This window comes from Sorex fumeus, unplaced genomic scaffold (genome assembly GCF_029834395.1).
Source record: "Sorex fumeus unplaced genomic scaffold, SorFum_2.1 ptg000240l, whole genome shotgun sequence".
NCBI lineage: Eukaryota > Metazoa > Chordata > Mammalia > Eulipotyphla > Soricidae > Sorex > Sorex fumeus.
The window spans coordinates 827,734-846,504 of NW_026606297.1; the positions used below are offsets into that span (position 1 = coordinate 827,734).

The 18,771-nt window shown below is 40.2% G+C and overlaps 1 protein-coding gene and 1 pseudogene across 2 annotated transcripts in view; one reads left to right on the forward strand and one right to left on the reverse strand.

Annotated features, from left to right (window-relative positions):
* The window catches only part of FBXL7 (F-box and leucine rich repeat protein 7), a 454,679-nt gene that overhangs the window by 256,143 nt on the left and 179,765 nt on the right, over window positions 1-18,771 (forward strand). The window lies entirely within an intron of this gene.
* LOC130018184 (uncharacterized) lies at window positions 1,513-1,708 on the reverse strand (annotated as a pseudogene).

Genomic DNA, 18,771 nt, shown 5'->3' on the forward strand with positions numbered 1-18,771 from the left:
ATACAGTCCTTTGGGGCAACCGTCTGTCAAAGGTGTCTCGTGCCGTGTGCTAAGGATTAGAATGTAGGATGTTTGTTTATTTTTCAGATCACAGTCTTAATAGAAACACCCATTTGTCCAAACTGCAATACTGGCATATTCAAAAAGATAACTTCGTTTCAAAAAAAGACTCTTTTTCATATGTAGATACCGCCTTCAATTTCCTGAAGTCAAAAACAGAAACCAAAATGCCAGGGAGAGTAATGACCCTGCCCTTGTACTTTAATCCAGGAAGAGCAAAGGAGCTTTGCCCTTCAGTGCTTCCGTCTCTTGGGATTAAGGGATGACAGCTTGACTCTTTGATTTAGTGTTATACAATCTCTTGCTGAACCGTTGTACTTAATACAGAAACTGAAGTAGTCACATTCTCACAAGTATGCTTGAGTGTTAAAATCATACACTGCCTTGGACCAAACATAGATACTAGAATCAACACTTATCAAGAGTAAAATTACAAGAAAATGAGTATACATATATATACATATATATGTGTGTGTGTGTGTGCGTGTGTGTGTGTGTGTGTGCATGTGTGTATTTAAGTTGTATGTGTGTGTGTGTATCCTTAAGATGAACTGCTGTGGTAAGAACAAAATTCATGAATCTAAAAAAATAGTAAATGAGTTAATCCTAATGTAAATAACACAGTGCTGGGAATAGTTAAATCATAGAGATGACTCAACCATTGCTTTTCTAACACCAACTGCTGCCCTACAAAAGCGACAGAGATTAGAACGTGAATTTGATACAAACATAAATTATGAAAATATTTCCTGGGGAGCATGGATCTATAGGTGGCAGCATGTCTAAGTGTGGACAGTGAGCAAGAAGCAAAAACAAAAGTCCTTTGTGATAAATGTTATTTAGGTCAGTTTTTTGAGGTGTATTAATACTAGTTCATTTTACTTGGACCCACCCAGTTTGTGGTTATGTTGCTCCTCCATGGCTGGGCATCTCCCTTCTCCCTGCAGCCTTTTCCTGTTTCCCTTCAGAGTGATGCTCTTCCTTGGCTAAGTAATGAGTGACCCATCCCTGCCAATTTGCCCATCACTTGGCTAAGGCCTTTCAGATGTCCTCCTGGTTGTGGACCAGATGCTTCTGATGTCACAGACTGTCTCTTCTCCCTGGGACCTCCCTGCAACATGTGTTAAGGGCTGACTCTGTCCTCTCTTGCCGCAGGCTACTCATCCCTTGGGACTGGCAATTACAAGTCTTGTAAATCCTTGCTCTAGTTGGGACTAGTTGATTAGTTTGAGGAAAAGACATTTGATTTCTCTGGTCTGTGTCTCAGACTTTGACTGTTTTCAGAATCAAGTTGTGTACAAATGATCAAATCTCCTCTGGGGCTTGTCCCCAAACAAGTCATCATTAGTGTTTATTCCCTTCTCTCTGATTCTTTTTCCTTTCCAGCATCCTTCCTTCTTATCAATTTTTTCATCTTTTCTTCTTTCATTTATTTTCTTTTTTTCCCAAGAAACCACTCAGAGTGCATCCTCTCCCCATCACTCTTCCAAATGAAGAGAAGAGTCAAAAGGCAGCTGCAAAAGCAACACCTAGAACCGGCTTTATGCTCAGAAGATGACGTGCCTTCTCTTGGTCCCAGGTGTGCTACGAGATCAGAGAAGCTTCACCAGTAATGGACAATAGAAATGATCGCTGAAAGTAGAGCCTTCATTTCTTTTCTTTTTATTTGAGATATAAGAACCACAAAACAGGGGCTGGAGCGATAGCTCAGCAGTAGAGCATTTGCCTTGCATGTGGCCAACCCGGGTTCGATTCTCAGCATCCCATATGGTTCCCCCATCACTGCCAGGAGTAATTCCTGAGTACATGAACCAGGAGTAACCCCTGTGCATTGCCGAGTGTGACCCAAAAAAGAAAAAAAAAGAACCACAAAACAATAATGCATAATGTGTTGGAAGGAGTGGAACAACTTTTCCTGTAGTATGACTAATATAGCTTGAGTATCAGATTGCAACACATAAATGTGTCGAATGTGCACTGTAACAAAGCATGATAATAATTCCAGGAGAGTATTTGCTGAAGGTCTTGAATTTTGACTGGACGTGATGCATGTGTAAATGAGAGAAAGACCACATAGACTGAGAGATGAGATGTTGGATCTGTCCTGGATGTAAATTATGTGCCTAACAATTTGCATGCTAAGTTCTACCGACCAGTTCATTTGTACAGGACGGACTCTGTAAAGCCATTTTTCATGTACTAGATGTACTTCGGGGCATTGATATTGAAAAAGGCACTAGTAATTAATTGAATCAGTAGAGATGGAAAAAGAGAGAAGGGCAACTATTTCAGAGGGTTTAATAAAGATAACAACAAACAAGGGCTGGAGCGATAGCACAGTGGTAGGGCGTTTGCCTTGCACACAGCCAACATGGCTGACCCGAGTTCGATTCCTCCGCCCCTCTTGGAGAGCCCGGCAAGCTACCGAGAGTATGTCGCCCACACAGCAGAGCCTGGCAAGCTACCCATGATGTATTCGATATGCCAGACACAGTAACAACAAAGTCTCCAATGGAGACGTTACTGGGCCCGCTCGAGCAAATCGATGATCAACGGGAGGGCCTTTACTTACTTTTTATCCCTCTTGGAAAGCCCAGCAAGCTACCGAGATTATCCTGCCTGCCTGCACAGTAGAGCCTGGCAAGCTCCCCATGGCGTGTATTCTATATGCCAAAAACAGTAACAAATCTCACAATGGAGTCATTACTGGTGCCCGCTTGAGCAAATCGGGCTACAGTGCATTAACAAGCAAAAGGAAGGGCTGGTGAGGAACAGATTGTAGGCTAGAATCGACATAGTGGGGTGGAAGCGGAAGTGAGAGAGCTTTTAAACTTCATGACTGAAGAGATAAAAGTCCTCTAACAATGGAGACGGAATTACTGGAAGAAGACTACTTACAAGAGAGTCTGAGATAACCTGGGAATTTATGTCTTAAATTCAGGGAAGTATAAGCCAAGTACAATGGCATAGTTGTTTCATTGTCACTTGCATGGATTTGGGTCTAGAGGTCCAATGGCTATAACATGTGCTAGGTGTCCACAGGGGCAAGGATAATGACTCAAAGACTGGAGGGTGTGCTTAGTATAGAGCTCCTGGGTTGGTCCCAATGCTTTGTGCTGCCCTAACACTGGGAGCAGCCAAAAAAACAAAATAAAACCCACCAAAAGTGTTAAGCTAAAATAAAGAGCCATCCAAGAAAAATGAATGTCAAAATAGAAAGGATTGAGATGAGATTCTATGAAATGGGTCCTGAGGTCTCTCTTGTGAATGTTGAGCAGAGAAATCAGAGTAGGATCCTGAACTCATGCAAAGGAAGGGGGTCATGCCCAAGCAAGGAAGGGACAGAGAGACACAGAATGATCTCTCTCATATGCGGCTATAAAGAAACCAAGTAGGGGAATAACAAACAGCCGAAGGCAGTTGAAATAAAGAGCTGGAAAACAGATCTTCAGTAAGATAGGACCTTTGCCACTGGGGTGGGGTGGGGGGATAAGGAGGGGAAGCAAACCCTGGGACTATGGAGGAGGGAAAGAAAGTCCCTGCCACAGAGGCACGCAAAAGGGCAGAAGGGAAACTAGGGACACAGGGAGAGGGAAGTGGACACTGGTAGAAGGGTTGGTTGGAGCAGTGCACATCGGAAGCTTAATAATGAATAATTTTATTCCTTTGTAATTCAAGGTGACTCAATAAAGAAAACTGACAAAAAGCAACAAAGAAGGAAGGTACCGCTGAATGTTTGGAATTAGTGCAGTGCCCTGAATCTGAAAACGATGGGGGAGATTATAGGTTGTGGGTTTGGAGTTTGAGAAACAGTTCTAAAGACTTATGTCTTACAGAGACTTTAGACTGGAGAGATACTACAGCAGGCTAGGTTGTTCCCTTGTCCGTAGCTGGCCCCAATTCCATTCTGGAGCACTGTGTATCCTCAAGCCCTCAAGAGCGAGTCTGAGGACAGTGAGCATGTCCCCCCACCAGAAAAACGCAGTGATCCAGTAGAACAAAATGTGCCATAATAGGTCATAGTAGGTCATAAAATTTGATGATTTTCAATCTGGGTTTGTTTCCTACTAGTTGTTTCCAATATAAGATTTGGTGTCTTTGGGAGTGTTTCACTGAAAGAAAATAATTTATGTTTATTTTTTGTTTTTAAATTATATTCACTGTATTAAAGTTGTGAATTTCAAAATCCCTAGATTTGTTTTTCTTTTTGTTTTAACTCTGAAGTTTAACCCATATTCTCATGATTCTATTTATAAATCTGGTATAGTTCAGCAATCATCTTCAAGGGGACCTTCACAAATTAGTTAATCACATTTCATTAAATATTTAAATAGAATTATATATTTAACATATTCATTTCTCTATTTTTTATGCTTTTAAATGATCTAACAAGTTGAATGGTTTCGAGAGAAATCTATCTTAATGTAATAAATTGAATTTGTATGTAGGGTGACTCTTTTTCTCATGAATATTTTTATACATTCATAACTTTTTTCCTTATATGTTTAAAATTGAAATAATTGATTTAAATGAATTACCCAGCCTTAAAATGCTAAATGCATGAAATAGCAATGCACATAAATCATTTCTGAGCACATACATGTCACTGCACTTTTTGAGCTTATTTTTACTTTTTCATTGTTGGAGTAAGGATACTTGAAATTCAGCTGATTTTGAGAAACTTTATACACTTGGACAAATTTTCTGCCCAGTGTCTGGTGCCTTAGTGAACTATTCCTTTTCCTCACTCCATCTTAAAAGCTGGAATGTGAAATATTAAATTCTCACCCCACTTTTAGCCACAGGGGTTCACTTGACACAGTTCCTTTCGATGGAATATATATATTACATCCCATTCTGTTTTATGGACAAAAAGTAGATATTCGCTCATTACACAGTTGATGGGGAACTGGGAATTAACTGTATCTGAAATTTAAATAATCCTCTCTGTGTTCCAAAAAGTATGGTATGTTTTTTATTGAATTAACTATAACATTGATGACAACTCCATAAGATAGATATAATTATGCTCCATTTCATTGATAAGAAAACAGTAGATCAAGAAATTCCTCACTTGCCAGAGTCACATAGACAAGGTTTGAGTTCCAAGACCCAAGTTTTGGAAGCACCTCTCTGTTGTAATCACCTCCTGCTTATCTTTCTTCCCCTGGGTTATTTATTTTTTTATGAATTCTACTGCATTTATGGCCTACTCTTACAGCTAAGAGTTTCCATGTGTTTTCCCACTAAATCAAGAGTCCCTTGGCCATATGCATCTTTTACACCCCAAATCACAGCCACAGAATTTATCTCCCCATAGAGGTTCAACAAATAAATACTTCAGTGAACACATGTCTTAAGAGTGATAAAATTACAGTTGTCACATGAACTTACTTTAAAACCTTGAGTATGTCAAGCCTACCAGTTATTCCCAGAAATTCAAAAATATATAGCATAGGTAGAAAGTGATGTTTTGTAATACTAAAGAGGGTATCACTTTGTGTACTGAACAAAGGATGTTGAACTTCATTGCTTCAGGATCTGTTTCAGGCTAAGTGAAATCTTTTCCCCCAAATGCATGTTGCTAATCTTGACTGTGCTGGAAGGAAATTGAAAGGTTGGATGCAGACCCTGAGAGTTGAGGTGAATGTGGAGATGCTTCCATGGCTTCATTAGTATATTCTCATCACCTGTTAAGTGTTTGACAATGAATGAGAGGAATAAAGGGATGGCATCCTTATTCTCCCCGGCATCCTTATTCTCCCTTCTTTTCAAGTTTCATGGTTTTGTTTTCTTTTTCCACCCAGGTCTTTGAAAAGAAGCCTTGCAATGAAATGACTGACATAATATTTCTGCTTCTTATAATTGCTAAAGCATTTTCTGTCCACTTCTTTTGGGCTTTTATGAGTTCTGGGATATGTCAAGATTTCTCTATGTTCAGGTGTCAAGGAACCATGGTTAGCTTTGCTGGTTGTTTTTCATATGTTGATGGATATAGTACCTTCATGCAGGATCACAAGACTGGTAATGAACAAGCATAGGGACACTGAGTGACTTGCATGTCAAAAATACGGTTTCAGACTCAGAATGATCTCTCTCATTTGTGGGATATACAGAAACTGTAGGGGAATATCAAACGTCCAATGGCAAAAGAAAGAACGAGTAGGAGAATTTGTGTTCAGTAGGAAGCTTGGCACTGGGGCAGGGGTGAGCTATATAGGTTTTGGAAGGGAACAATCAGACAGCGGGGTTGGGGGACAGCACCAGCCACAGTGGCCTCCAGGGGTGGAGGAAGGGAAATTGGTGGAGAGTAATGGTCACTGGGAAAGGGATTGATGTTGGAACAATTTATACCTGAAATTCAATCATAAATATCTTTGAAACTTTGTGATTCAAGTAAAAATGAAAGTTAAAAGAAATATATATATATATATACATATATATATATATAGTTTCAGTTATACTCCAGGCAGTATAGGCATTCCTGGACACTAATTTTGGACATTCTACAGGCATAAGGTTGTATGATAGCACCTGCTCTATGGAATGATTTGGCTTAGACCGTGTCACTTTCTTGAAGCCATAGCGCTCTGGGTTTGCTTGCCTGACTTACTGTAGAGCCAGGGGCACATGAAAAATGCTTTGTTGGTGAATGAATAAAATAAGAAAAAAATAAGAAATGTGCTTCATAAATTGCTCAGAACTATCTGAAAAGTGTTTTAATTCCTATTTCCATATAAAATTATGTACTTAAGAAACATGTCTGAGGACAGTACATTTCAGTGAGTGCTTTTTATTACAAGTGATGACTTTATGTGGTAGTTTCCAGTAGTACCTTAGCATCCAAGCAGTTTGCCTTCTCGCTGCCTCTGAGGAGGTTCACTGAGAATGTCAGCTCCTCCTGCACTCTGTCATTGTGTTTATGTGACGGAAAATAGCTCTCTAGAAGGATCTGCCTCTGGCTCATGGAAAATATATCCCTCAAAAGATAAAGTCTTCTCCCTTTAGTTTCTCCATCCAAAACCAGTTATTTTATTTTCACTCTTGTTTTTAAACGTGATAATGGTTGTGTTGTAAGACCTACTTACTTCATTCAAGAATCATTTGCATTCCATTTCCATAGTGCATCAGAGAGGAGAGCCGAGTCCCCTTACCAGCCAGATCTGGTAAACAGGGAGCTCTTGCATAATACCTTTGTATATTCTTCCATAAGTGCAGACTCATAATCAATTATTGAACAAGTGTCTGAATCAAACAACCAATAGAGAAAGAAGATGAATAGCAATGCCTTATTCAGGGCATTCAGATTTCCCCTGAGAAAAGCTAAAGTGTGATTGGATATCTGGGCCCCCGTATAAAGCTAATGTGTGCCCAGATGTAGGAAAGCAGCATACCATACAGTTACCATGTTCCATTTTATGGTGTGGGATCTCGATTTTGTTCTATTTGGATGAAATAATAGTGTATTCGAACTTCTCTAGAGAAGCAAAATTAATGTGATGTGGGGGATGTGTGTGTGTGTGTGTGTGTGTGTGTGTGTGTTATCTTTGAGGCCACATCTGCCTGTGCTCAGGGCTTACGCCTCACTCTGCTCAGGCACTGCATGTGGTTTCCTGGCATTGCTCAAGAAACCAGATGTAGCACCAGGGATTAGAACCAGGCTTGACCACATGCAAGACACATGCCTTGTGTCCTCACTCTTCTCCCCAGCCCCTTTGTGAAAACATCTCTTATGAAGAACTGACTCACAGACTGTTGGAGGTGGAGAAGTCCCATGATCTGCCATCTGCGGTCTGGGCATCCAGAAAGCTGGTTGTGTAATTCAGTCCAGACTCAAAAACTGAGAGCCAGGCCCCTTGAAGGTAGATACACGTCCATGTTCCAGCTTGAAAAATTGGGTCGGAAGGGCCAAATTCAGCATTCTTTCATTTTTCTTTCCTCAGATGGCATGATACTCACATTGGTTTGAACAAATTTCTGAGTTCATGATGCAAATGCTAGTTTCTCAGAAACCGTGTGGACACTCTCAGCTCCTATCAGAGTGACCACTCTTGCTTTTTCTCATACATGAAGGACTCTGCCCATGTGCTTTTAGAATATTGTTTTAGAATATTGGGCCTAGAGGATTCAGATCTCAATAAAAAACCAAACATGTATATGCTAGAATATATATATATATATATATATATATATATATATATATATTGCTTTTTGGGTCACACCCGGCGATGCTCAGGGGTTACTCCTGGCTCATGCACTCAGGAATTGCTCCTGGCCGTGCTCAGGGGACCATATGGGATGCTGGGAACCAAACCTGTGTTGGCCATGTTGGCTGCGTGCAAGGCAAACGCCCTACCCGCTATGCTATTGCTCCAGTCCCATATGCTAGTATATATTTGTTACATAAACTATATGTTACATATTATAATATATGTAATGTTATATATTAGATACCTTATATATAGCTATGTATGTTATATATCATCTAACATGTTATAAATTACATACCTTTTAGAACTTTGGTTTTCCAGTACTCTCTACCTGAGCTGTATTTTTTAAATTTAATTTAATTTTTTTAAGTTATTCATGATGATTTATTGCATTTAATATTCCAGTACCAATCCCATGCCATTACACTTCCCACCACCATTATTTTTAATTTTCCAAACCACCACCTAAGCCTGCCCCAGTAGCAGGCCCTAAATAGTTTATTTTGTATTGCTTGTTATAAATAATTTGCTAAAAATGATCAAAAAGGTTTTCTTTAGAAGAAAGTGTGTGAGGATTGTTATATCTCACCCTGATGTAGTTAAGCACTTGTATAAGAGATTACTAACATTTGTTACAGGTTAAGCCTTGTGTGTTAATATTTTCTTAATCAAGTTTAAGTTGCCTTCTTCTTTACATCCCATCCAAGGTGGTGTGCTACTCCTGGTTCCAGTGGTATAGAGTATTGGCTCCAGGAATTCTAGAATTTTAAATGAAGTGATCCAGCTGGAATTAAATTTTTAACTGAATGGTCACTTTGGGGTACAGAAACCTCTCACAACAGCTCTATTTTTGAGGAAAAACTGCCTCACACTTGCCTTGACTATAAACCCTCTTTACTCCAACCTTAAAATGAAGTACTTTTGATGTGATTATCTTTTCTGAAGAAAAAATTTCCAAGTTCGTACAAATTATGATGTTATATCTAGGAACGATTATTTTTGCTGGCAAGCTTGTGGGGCTTTTATGTCTCCTAAAATATTTACTCTTACTATAAAATGAAGTTGAGGAGACTAAACTAAACAGAACACATCCACCAGAGATGAAATTGATCAACAGTGAAGTAAGGGTAAAAGTAGTAGAGAGGCCCTCCCGTTGATCGTCGATTTGCTCGAACGGGCCCAGTAACGTCTCCATTGGAGACTTTGTTGTTACTGTGTCTGGCATATCGAATACTCTCGGTAGCTTGCCGGGCTCTCCGAGAGGGGCGGAGGAATCGAACTCGGGTCGGCCACATTGGCCGCTTGTAAGGCGAACGCCCTACCCGCTGTGCTATTAAGTAAGGGTAAACAAAGTAAAACCGGGCTGGAGCAATAGTCTGGTGGGTAGGGCGCTTACCTTGACTGGTACTAACCTACAGTCGACCCCCTGTATGGTCCCCTAAGCTTACCATGGTCCCCTGATTGTATGAGGAGTGATTCCTGAGCTCGGAGTCAGGAATAAGCCTTGAATAGAGCCTCGTTGGCCAAAAAGAAGTTGGGGAGCCAAGAGAGGACACAACAGGTAGAGTGCTCGCCTTGCATGCAAACGATCAGGGTTTGATCCCCAGCATCCTATATGTCCCTGCAAGCACCACCAGGAGTGATTCCAATGCAAAGAGCCAGGAGTAACCCCTGAGCTTTCTGGGTAGCACTGTAGCACAGTCCTCCCACTGTTCATCGATTTGCTCCAGCGGGCACCAGTAACGTCTCCATCGTGAGACTTGCTGTTACTGTTTTTGGCATATTGAATACACCACAGGGAGATTGCCAGGCTCTGCCATGTGGGTGGTATACTCTTGGTAGCTTGCCGGGTTCTCCGAGAGGGATGGAGGAATCGGATCCTGGGTTGGCTTCATGCAAGGCAAATGCCCTACCCGCTGTGCTATCACTCCAGTCAATGACAGAAAAACAGTCAACCTCATTGTTCAATAGATGTATCAGACATAAAGAGTATAGTTCTTGGGACAAGCCTATGCTTTCCCAGTAGAAAAGGAGCAGGCCTTGCAATCAGCAGGCCTATCAGTATCACGCATCATCATGTGATTTCTTGGGGCATTTCTTCAGCACAAATAGACAACATAAAGCCAATATCATGTTACTTAGAAAGTACACTCACCAGTAGAAATATGCTGTGATTTGGTGGTTTTGCTTTGCACATTACCTAATAGGGAACTGTCACAGTTCACATAGACCTATGTTTTGTCTCCTGATCCATAGTTTACTTTTCAGCTACAGTTCTGACTGATATTAGATGAATGTTCACTTTGTTGGTGATTTATTTCAACAGATATGAGTGTTTGTATTTATTCTTGCAACTCCTTTCTCATACAGTTCTCATAGGAATCATCGACTTTAAATAAGTAAATTTTCCTCCCAAAGAAAAGAAAGGATTTGCGAAGTAAAATTTTGTCAGTAGGAAATCATCCTGTGGCATTCACTTCAATTTGTGGGAAATGTCATGGTCCTTTCTATCCTCTCAGCTTTTCTTCAGAAAGTCCTGCTCTGGGGATGTAAAAAAACAATGGTTTCAGATATTTAAAATGCATCTGGTTGTATAAAGTGAATATTAATTTGTATCTTCCTGAAGGCTGCTTAGCTTAAGAGCATGAGATATTAGCTAGTTAAGTTGTAGAAGGGAACAAAATAATCCCTGAGAGCACTCACTCCAGGTGAAAGGAAAGTTGTTTAAGGAAACTAACAACTGAACTAAAATAGCATCACCTCCCAAATATAGAACGAATAATTGAATGCACAGGATGGCATGATCGGGGGACTAATAGCCGAGTTCAGTATCGGTGGGTTTACTGAGGTTGGAATGAACAGCTTCTCAGTGCAGACCTCCAGCTGAAAAACAGACAGGTCAGTGACTAATTATGCACATAGGTCACTTAATTCCATTTCTGTGTCGCGGATATTTTCTGCTCTTTCTTAGAGATGTTTTCCTTCAAAATATCTTGATGAATTTGCTTATTGGGGAGACACCTGTTTATACTCATATTTATGTTCCCTGGTGAGAAATCCGCATGATTTTGTCCTTAATCAAAATCTGAAAAGCCTTTATGTGTTCCCTCCAACCCACCCTGCCCAATGTGCTGCTGTGGGAGAATAATACATCTTAATTTTGGAGCTGTTCTGGCATGAAAAAGCACGGAGTCGGTAGAAAAGAGCAAACCAATCTTTCACAAGGAGAACTCCGATTATTCTTGAAATCAACAAATTAAAGAATTTGTCTGCTGAAAAGTAGTTTCACTGCTTTCAAGGCCAGGTGTCATAAATAGCAGATCTCCCCTGGAAAGGCAGCTAAGAGGGAAAAGGCTTCCTGGACTTTGTAAAATCTACAGTATTCCCTTGTGAATCCCGGGAACAGTAACATGAATGAATTAGTGTTGAATTGACAAGAGGGATGCATAAATGCCATCCAAAAGAAGCCTTCGCTAATAAATTGATGATGCACATTGGAATGAACATTAAAAAATTGTTTGCCCGTTTATGATTTTTCCAACTGTTTCAAAGTTGGCATCTCTAAAATTGAAAACACTTAAACTTTTCTTTGCAATCCTGTACAATGTTACATTGATTTTTCATTGTTAGTTTAACAGAACATACATAACAAAATAGAAGTCAAGTGAATGAATGCATTTCTTTATATTTCACATTTCTGTGGCTTATTACTAAATAGTTAAACATAAAGTTATTTGGAACTGTGACAATCAGAGCACAGTTTCTCAAAAAATATCAAAGGACTAGAATGATTGGTTGTGTACTAAGCTGGATAGCAGAACCCCTCGTGTTAACTGATACACAATTTGTCCTGTTTCTTTGACCATGTCTATGTTTGAAGTAACGCACCTCATTCAAATATAGTTTGGTACTTCAAGCCCTTGTCAGAAATACTCCAGACAAGAGAGCTATTATTTGTCAAAACTCTCTCACAGAGCTACTTTTTTGTTCTAGAAGAGAATCAGTTAACAAATTTTCAAATAATTAAGTAAGTTGCATTGACTGTCAGCCATGATGCACTAGAGTAAAGGTGGTAGTAGAAGTGCTTGTTAAAATTCGCCCTTGGCCATTTTCCACCACCATGGATAATATCCCTCCCACCCCCATCCCCCCATCCCCCCTGTCTCTGTGGCAGGGCAATCCCCTGTGTTCTCTCTCTCCTTTTGGGTGTTGTGGTCTGCAAAAGAGGCATTGAGTGGCAAACATGTTCAGTCCATAGTCTACTTTCGACATGCATCTCCCCTCCTGGGAGGATCCTCCAAACATCCTTTATTTGGTGCTCCCTTCTCTATCTGAACTGCCCTTTCCTCTAGGATACCCGGCTGGCCTCTAAGTTATGGAATAATCCTCCTGGTGCTGATCTCAGGTATTCTTGGGTATTAATCTCATACTTTGTTACTTTATATCCCCCAGATGAATGCAATCTTTCTATGTCTATCCCTCTCTTTCTGACTCATTTCGCATAGCATGATACTTTCCATGTAGTACCACTTGTATGTAAATTTCATGACTTCATCTTTTCTGACAGCTACATAGTACTCCATTGTGTAGATGTACCAAAGTATCTGATCATTGTATAATTGAAACCAAAGCACAAAAAATTGTAAATCTACAACTGTAAAAAAAATAAAATAAAATAAAGGGAAAAAAATGAAAAAAAAAATTCGCCCTTGGTCCAGCTGACCTCTTCCTGAGATGTTGCAGTTTTCTCCCTCTCAGTCACACTTCTCTGACCTAAGGACTCTGCTAGTGGCCTGGTTTGGGGAAGGCAGCATTTGACCTGCTGCTAGGGCTCTTCATGTTCTCTGCAGTTACCTCTGCAGTGACCTGCCTGGCTTGTATCTGATGGAACATCAGATCTTAAAATCCCCTTTTGTGGGGCCTGAAAGATAATATAGTGAGCCCTGAGACCTGCTGGGTGTGACTCCAAAACTAATGGAAAACAAAGACATTCTGAGCTTCTTAGTTTTGCTTCTTTTGCCCTAGGGTACCCAAAGTCTGGATGGGGACTCTATTGCCAAAGGGTTCTTGGGGACCTGGAGGGCTAATGTGAAGGGGAGGGTGCTTGCCTAGCAAGTGGCCAACCTGGGTTTAGTCCCTGGTGTCACATATCATCCCCCAGCACTGCCAGCAGTGATGTTGGAGTGCAGAGCCAGCAATAATGCCTGAGCTTTGCCGGTGAGACCCCTAAAAGCCAAAAAAAAAAGAGGGAAAAAAGTGTTGTTAGGAATTTTTTTGTTTATTTTGGGGATTGCTGTTAGCCCACCCCTTTTAGCCACAGCCCTGGAGATAGGCGTGAAAGGGCCTAGAGTCTGAGGTGAAGCTGATAAAGCAGCTCAGTAAGAGGGATATAAAGGTATGGGCTGCTGCGAATTAGCTTCAGTCACCCTTTAACAGATGGAAAAACACCAAAGCACATGATAGAAATTCTCAGGTCAGTCATTTCTGTTCTCAATTTTCCCAGCTGCACTCTATCGACTGAGAGAGAAAGATACAGGCCTTGGAGACAGCTCACACAACAGAGCATATATACCTTGCCCTGAATTAGGTGCTCAGTTCCACAGGGCCCTCGTGACAACGTAAGAGAGAAAGGTAAATCAAATTTGTTTTAACTAGACAGCATTCATCTGTCCTCATGCAAGCGTATTTCTCTTGCTGCATATTGCTCCCCAGAGAGCACATTTTCTGAGCACTGGGTGCTTACTCGGGGATTCTGACACAATGTTCAGCTAGGCGAGATTCTTAGAGAACTCGCGATCTTGGTTGTTCTTGACTTGCCTTGACCCAAGAGGCTGCGTCCCAATATTGAGACTTTTACTTTTTCTTTGATCAGAAGCCAGGTGGAAACTAGAACTTGGGGTGTGAAAAGGGGAGCTTGTTAGGGGTCTGGAGGATGCATTTGAAATGTGTTAGAGCATACTTGACATGAACTAGGAGGTTCTATTTAGAACTCAATGGTTTGAAGACCGGGTCCCACTTTATGTTGCTTAAGGGAATATTCTGTAGCTGTTAGTTGGTTCATAAAACGTTTTTGCTGTTTTTTTTTTTTTAAGCTTCTAAGAACTTTTAGTATCTTCTAGGTGAGCATTTACAAGGCAGGGAAATTTTGATGCTGTGTGATTCAATCACAAGTTGAGTAGAATCCCAGACTTCCTGTCCTTTTGGGGAGTACCACAAAACCAGAGTTTGTTGTCAGTTTTTAATATGTATAAAAGAAAGATAGGTAGCAATGGATTATCTTTAAAAAAATCTTTGGTTTAGAGTTTAAAGAATTTGTTCTCATGATTTTTGTAGTGGGTGGTTATTTGAAGGCATATATTTGGTCAGATTAATATTTGAGTAAGACTCTCTTCCCAGGGTGCATAATTGATTACCTAGCAGCAGGAAGGCAATTGAGAAATAAGCTTCTCAGCAGTTGGGAAAATAGTTACGGATGTAAAAAAAATGAGAAAGTCACAGAATAAATAATAGTAAGACAGCTAAAAATCCCCATTGCCATTGTGGGACTATTTTAGAATGAAGAAACAGATAAATCAGTTTACCCCATTAAGTAATTATAAGGTTTGTGGTCAGAGTGGGTTTCTCTAACAAAATTTATTATCTTGCGTTTACTTCCTGTTCATTTTGAGAATTTTAAGTTTTTAGTGTTCACCATTTATACATCCCTCCACAGGAAAAGTGAACCTTGAAACTCTAAGTAGGAAATGGAGAGTAATAAAAGGAACATGTTAGTGATTTATCTTTTATTTATTTATTTATTTATTGGTTTGGGGGCCACATCTAGTGATGCTCAGGGGTTATCCCAAGGGTTAATCCTTGTGGAGCTTGCGGGACTTTATGGGATGCCGGGAATTGAACTTGAGTTAGCTGCATGCAAGGCAAGTGTCTTAACCCCTATACCATTGCTCCAGCCCACAACATTTTTTTTTTAATCAGGCATCATGGTTTACAATAGTAGGAATAGTTTATCCTTATAAGGCTGTTGCTCCACACTCACCACCAGTTCCAGTGTCCGTCTGCCATTGTCCCAAAGTTCCTGCAACACACATACCACTTGAAAACCCTGTCTTAGTTCTTTTATTAATTTTTTATTGTTTTATTTGCTCGAGCGGGCCCAGTGGACACGTTACTGGGCCCGCTCGAGCAAATCGATGATCAACGGAGGGCCTTTACCTTTACCTTTTATTGTTTTATTATTTTCATTGAGTGAGTCTCTGTGGTGTATAATACTGTTAATGGTGGTTTCCCATGCACATAATTTCAACACCACACCCATCACAGTGTACCAACTTCCCTACCCAAAGGATTCCCAAGTTCCCTCCCTTTCAGCTTCCTCCCCCCACCAACTCAGTTGTGTGAATCATTTCTCCCATTGACTGGACTCTGACCCTGGGACCTGATCTCTTGCCTACCTTACCTTATATCTTAAAGTGTCACATATGAGAGATCATTCTTCATCTAACCCTTTTCTTTTGACTGACTTCACTCCACGTGGTATCTTTCAGTTCTACCCATGCTGTTGCAAATTGCAGGATTTTGTTCTTTCTCAGCGCTGCATAGTATTTCATTGTGTACACTGGTCACATTTGGTCCATTTATCCTTAGTTGGATATTTGGGTTGTTTCCTTAACTTGGCTATGGCACTAAATTTGATGATGAACATGGGTCTGCTTATATCCTTTCAAATTAATGTCTATGTGTTATGGAGATAGATGCCAAATTCTCAGCTCTGTGGTAATATCCCAGGGTTTGTTTCTACTGGGCATTCATGATCTCTGAGACTGTTTCTTTCTAATCCCAGATAGGAGCAAGATCATCTGGGATTAGAAATGCATTTACTTTGAATTAAATTTTCTGGGGTAAGCAGGGGAATAAAAAAAAGGACTGAGGAGATGGCAGAGGAGCTAGGGTAGGTTCTGTTGTGGTAGCAAAATTCTGAATTGGGTTTTCTGGACTGAGTAACCCACTGACCACTAGTAGGAGACACTCAGGGCCTGAACAGTGCAGCATCCCGGGGTCCCAGAATTGGAGATGGCCTAGAGTGGAAAAGAGGTATGTGCCCTAGGAATGACTGGTATTGTCATGAGGCTACATGGCAGAACATGCCAGGTAAAGGGAAATAATCTGAGGAAGAGTGCACAGAGCCGGGTTTCATAAAGCACTTGACTCTTATTTTATTTCAATGTAATGAAATTAAAGTTATAATCTCATTTTTGGATTTTGGTGACCCACATGGAATAAGGAAATTAATAAATATACATTAAGATCTTCAGACTACAAGATAGTTCAATGGATTGAGCATGGACTGTTCATGCCAGAGGGCTGGGTTTGATTCCTAAGGTTTCTCTCAGACAATGCCAGGAGCAACTTCTGAGCACAGAACTGGGATTAGCTCCTGAGCACCACTGAGTAAAGTTCAAAAAACATTGAGTTGAATAACAAGTATTCTAGAAAAAAAATAGTCACATTAATGTATAACAAAAAATAATTGAAAACCTCATAGAATCAGTAGAGGAAAGCTCTTTAATAATATATGCAATCAAGGAATGATTAATGAAATTCAACAATATTGTCCCAGGATTCCTAATTTATTATGAATGAGGCCTCATAGCATATTATTTACTGTATATTTATGTTGCTTCATTTCAGCTATGCATGAATTTACACCCAACCTTGTCCTCTAATACTTCTTTTACAGTCACATCTTAAATTCATCAACCATAAATTATATTTCTAGAAATTTCTTAAGGAGCTATCTATCAATTGAGAAATGACTGCACCTTCACTACCATCACTCAGTCTTATTTCAGAGAGATGTGTCCTGGGGTCTGTCCTTGGTTTAATCAGTCTTTTGTTTTTCCAGAAAAATGTTGAGTTTAGGATGACACCGTGTCTATGTTTATTTGGATAATGTTTCTGTCACTGCTGTTCAAATAGGACTTGCCTATTGAGTAAGAGCCAGACTCCACAGGCTGCAGTGTCATCTGTGTGGTAGACTGGTTTCTCAGGGGCAGGCATGGACTGGACGCCCCACCAGACACACACTCTCCAGCACACACAAACGCTCTCCCGCCATCCCACCCCGGTGTTTATGAGTGATGAATTCAATAAAGAGTTGAATATCTCCTACTCTGTTCTTTCAACAGACCGTTTGTTTATTTGAGAGCTTATTTTGGCTTGTGAATAATCTGCTGTTCTGAACAAGCTCAAGAACGATCAAGGGAGATATTTGACCTCAACTTTACATGATCCACACTTTGAATGTTGGTATTTGTGACTTAGCAGGCGATTGATCACAACTGGCTTTCTTCCAGTCTAGGAGCACGTATTAAAAGCTTTAATGTATACACATAAAACAAATCTTAAAAGCTCTCCTTATTGTCAAAATTGTATGTGACTTTTATGTTTTGCAGATAAGGCGGTGTGGATAGGAGATTCCCATGACCTTGTTCTAGAGCTTGAACCCACAAATCTGTGCTGTGTGTCTTTCCCTCCTTTAGAACTTTAATTAATACAAATTCATCTTTTGTCCTCTTATTGGACACTATTAATCAGACACACTTAAGTGCTTTGATCTTGTTTTCCTTACAGATTTGTTTATTGTTTCCTGGAAGATTTAGCTATCTACAGGAAGAATTAAAATACTGGGATCAAGCAATGGCATGGGCCTTTAGAGTAATGGCCTTAGAATTCTTTCTACTAACAACTCCCTTCAAAAGTTTGATATTTTCCAACTTGAATTTATTAGGTTGAGACAAGGTCAGCAAACTGTAGCATGGTGAGCAGTAATGCTATCCTGGAACAGGGAAACCATTAAGAGTTGGACACATTCTACAGAAAAAAAGAAAAATGAATGCACCAAAGAATAACAAACTAGCTTTTGTATCACACTGTCACACTGTCCTCCCATTGTTCATTGATCTGCTCAAGTGGGCCCAGTAATGTCTCCATTTTGAGACTTGTTGTTACTGTGTTTGGCATATTGAATATGTCACGGGCAGCTTACCAGGCTTTGCTGTGCAGGTGAGATACTCTTGGTAGCTTACCGTGCTCTCCGAGAGGGCCAGAAGAATCGAACCTGGCTCAGCTGGGCTGGCTGCAGGCAAGGCAAATGCCCTTCTGCTATGCTATCACTCCAGCCTAGCTTTTGTATAATTTACTATAAAAATTTTAGAAAAGCATCTTAAAGTATACATCCAACAAACACCTCCAACAAACAAATCATTAGCAGAACAAAACAGCACTGTGATTGGTAACATATAACCTTACTACATATGAAATAGTGTAATGAAAAGTCTTGGACTGAACCTTGGATGTAGGCTCTGCCCTTGATTTTACTATTGATGAAGGCTGAGGCCAGAGATCATGCCTTTGACTTTCCAAACATTCAGCATTCTCATCTGTCCAGTGGGTGGGTTCGATTTGATCCGTGGGTTCTCCAACTTGACTGTGCAACAGAATT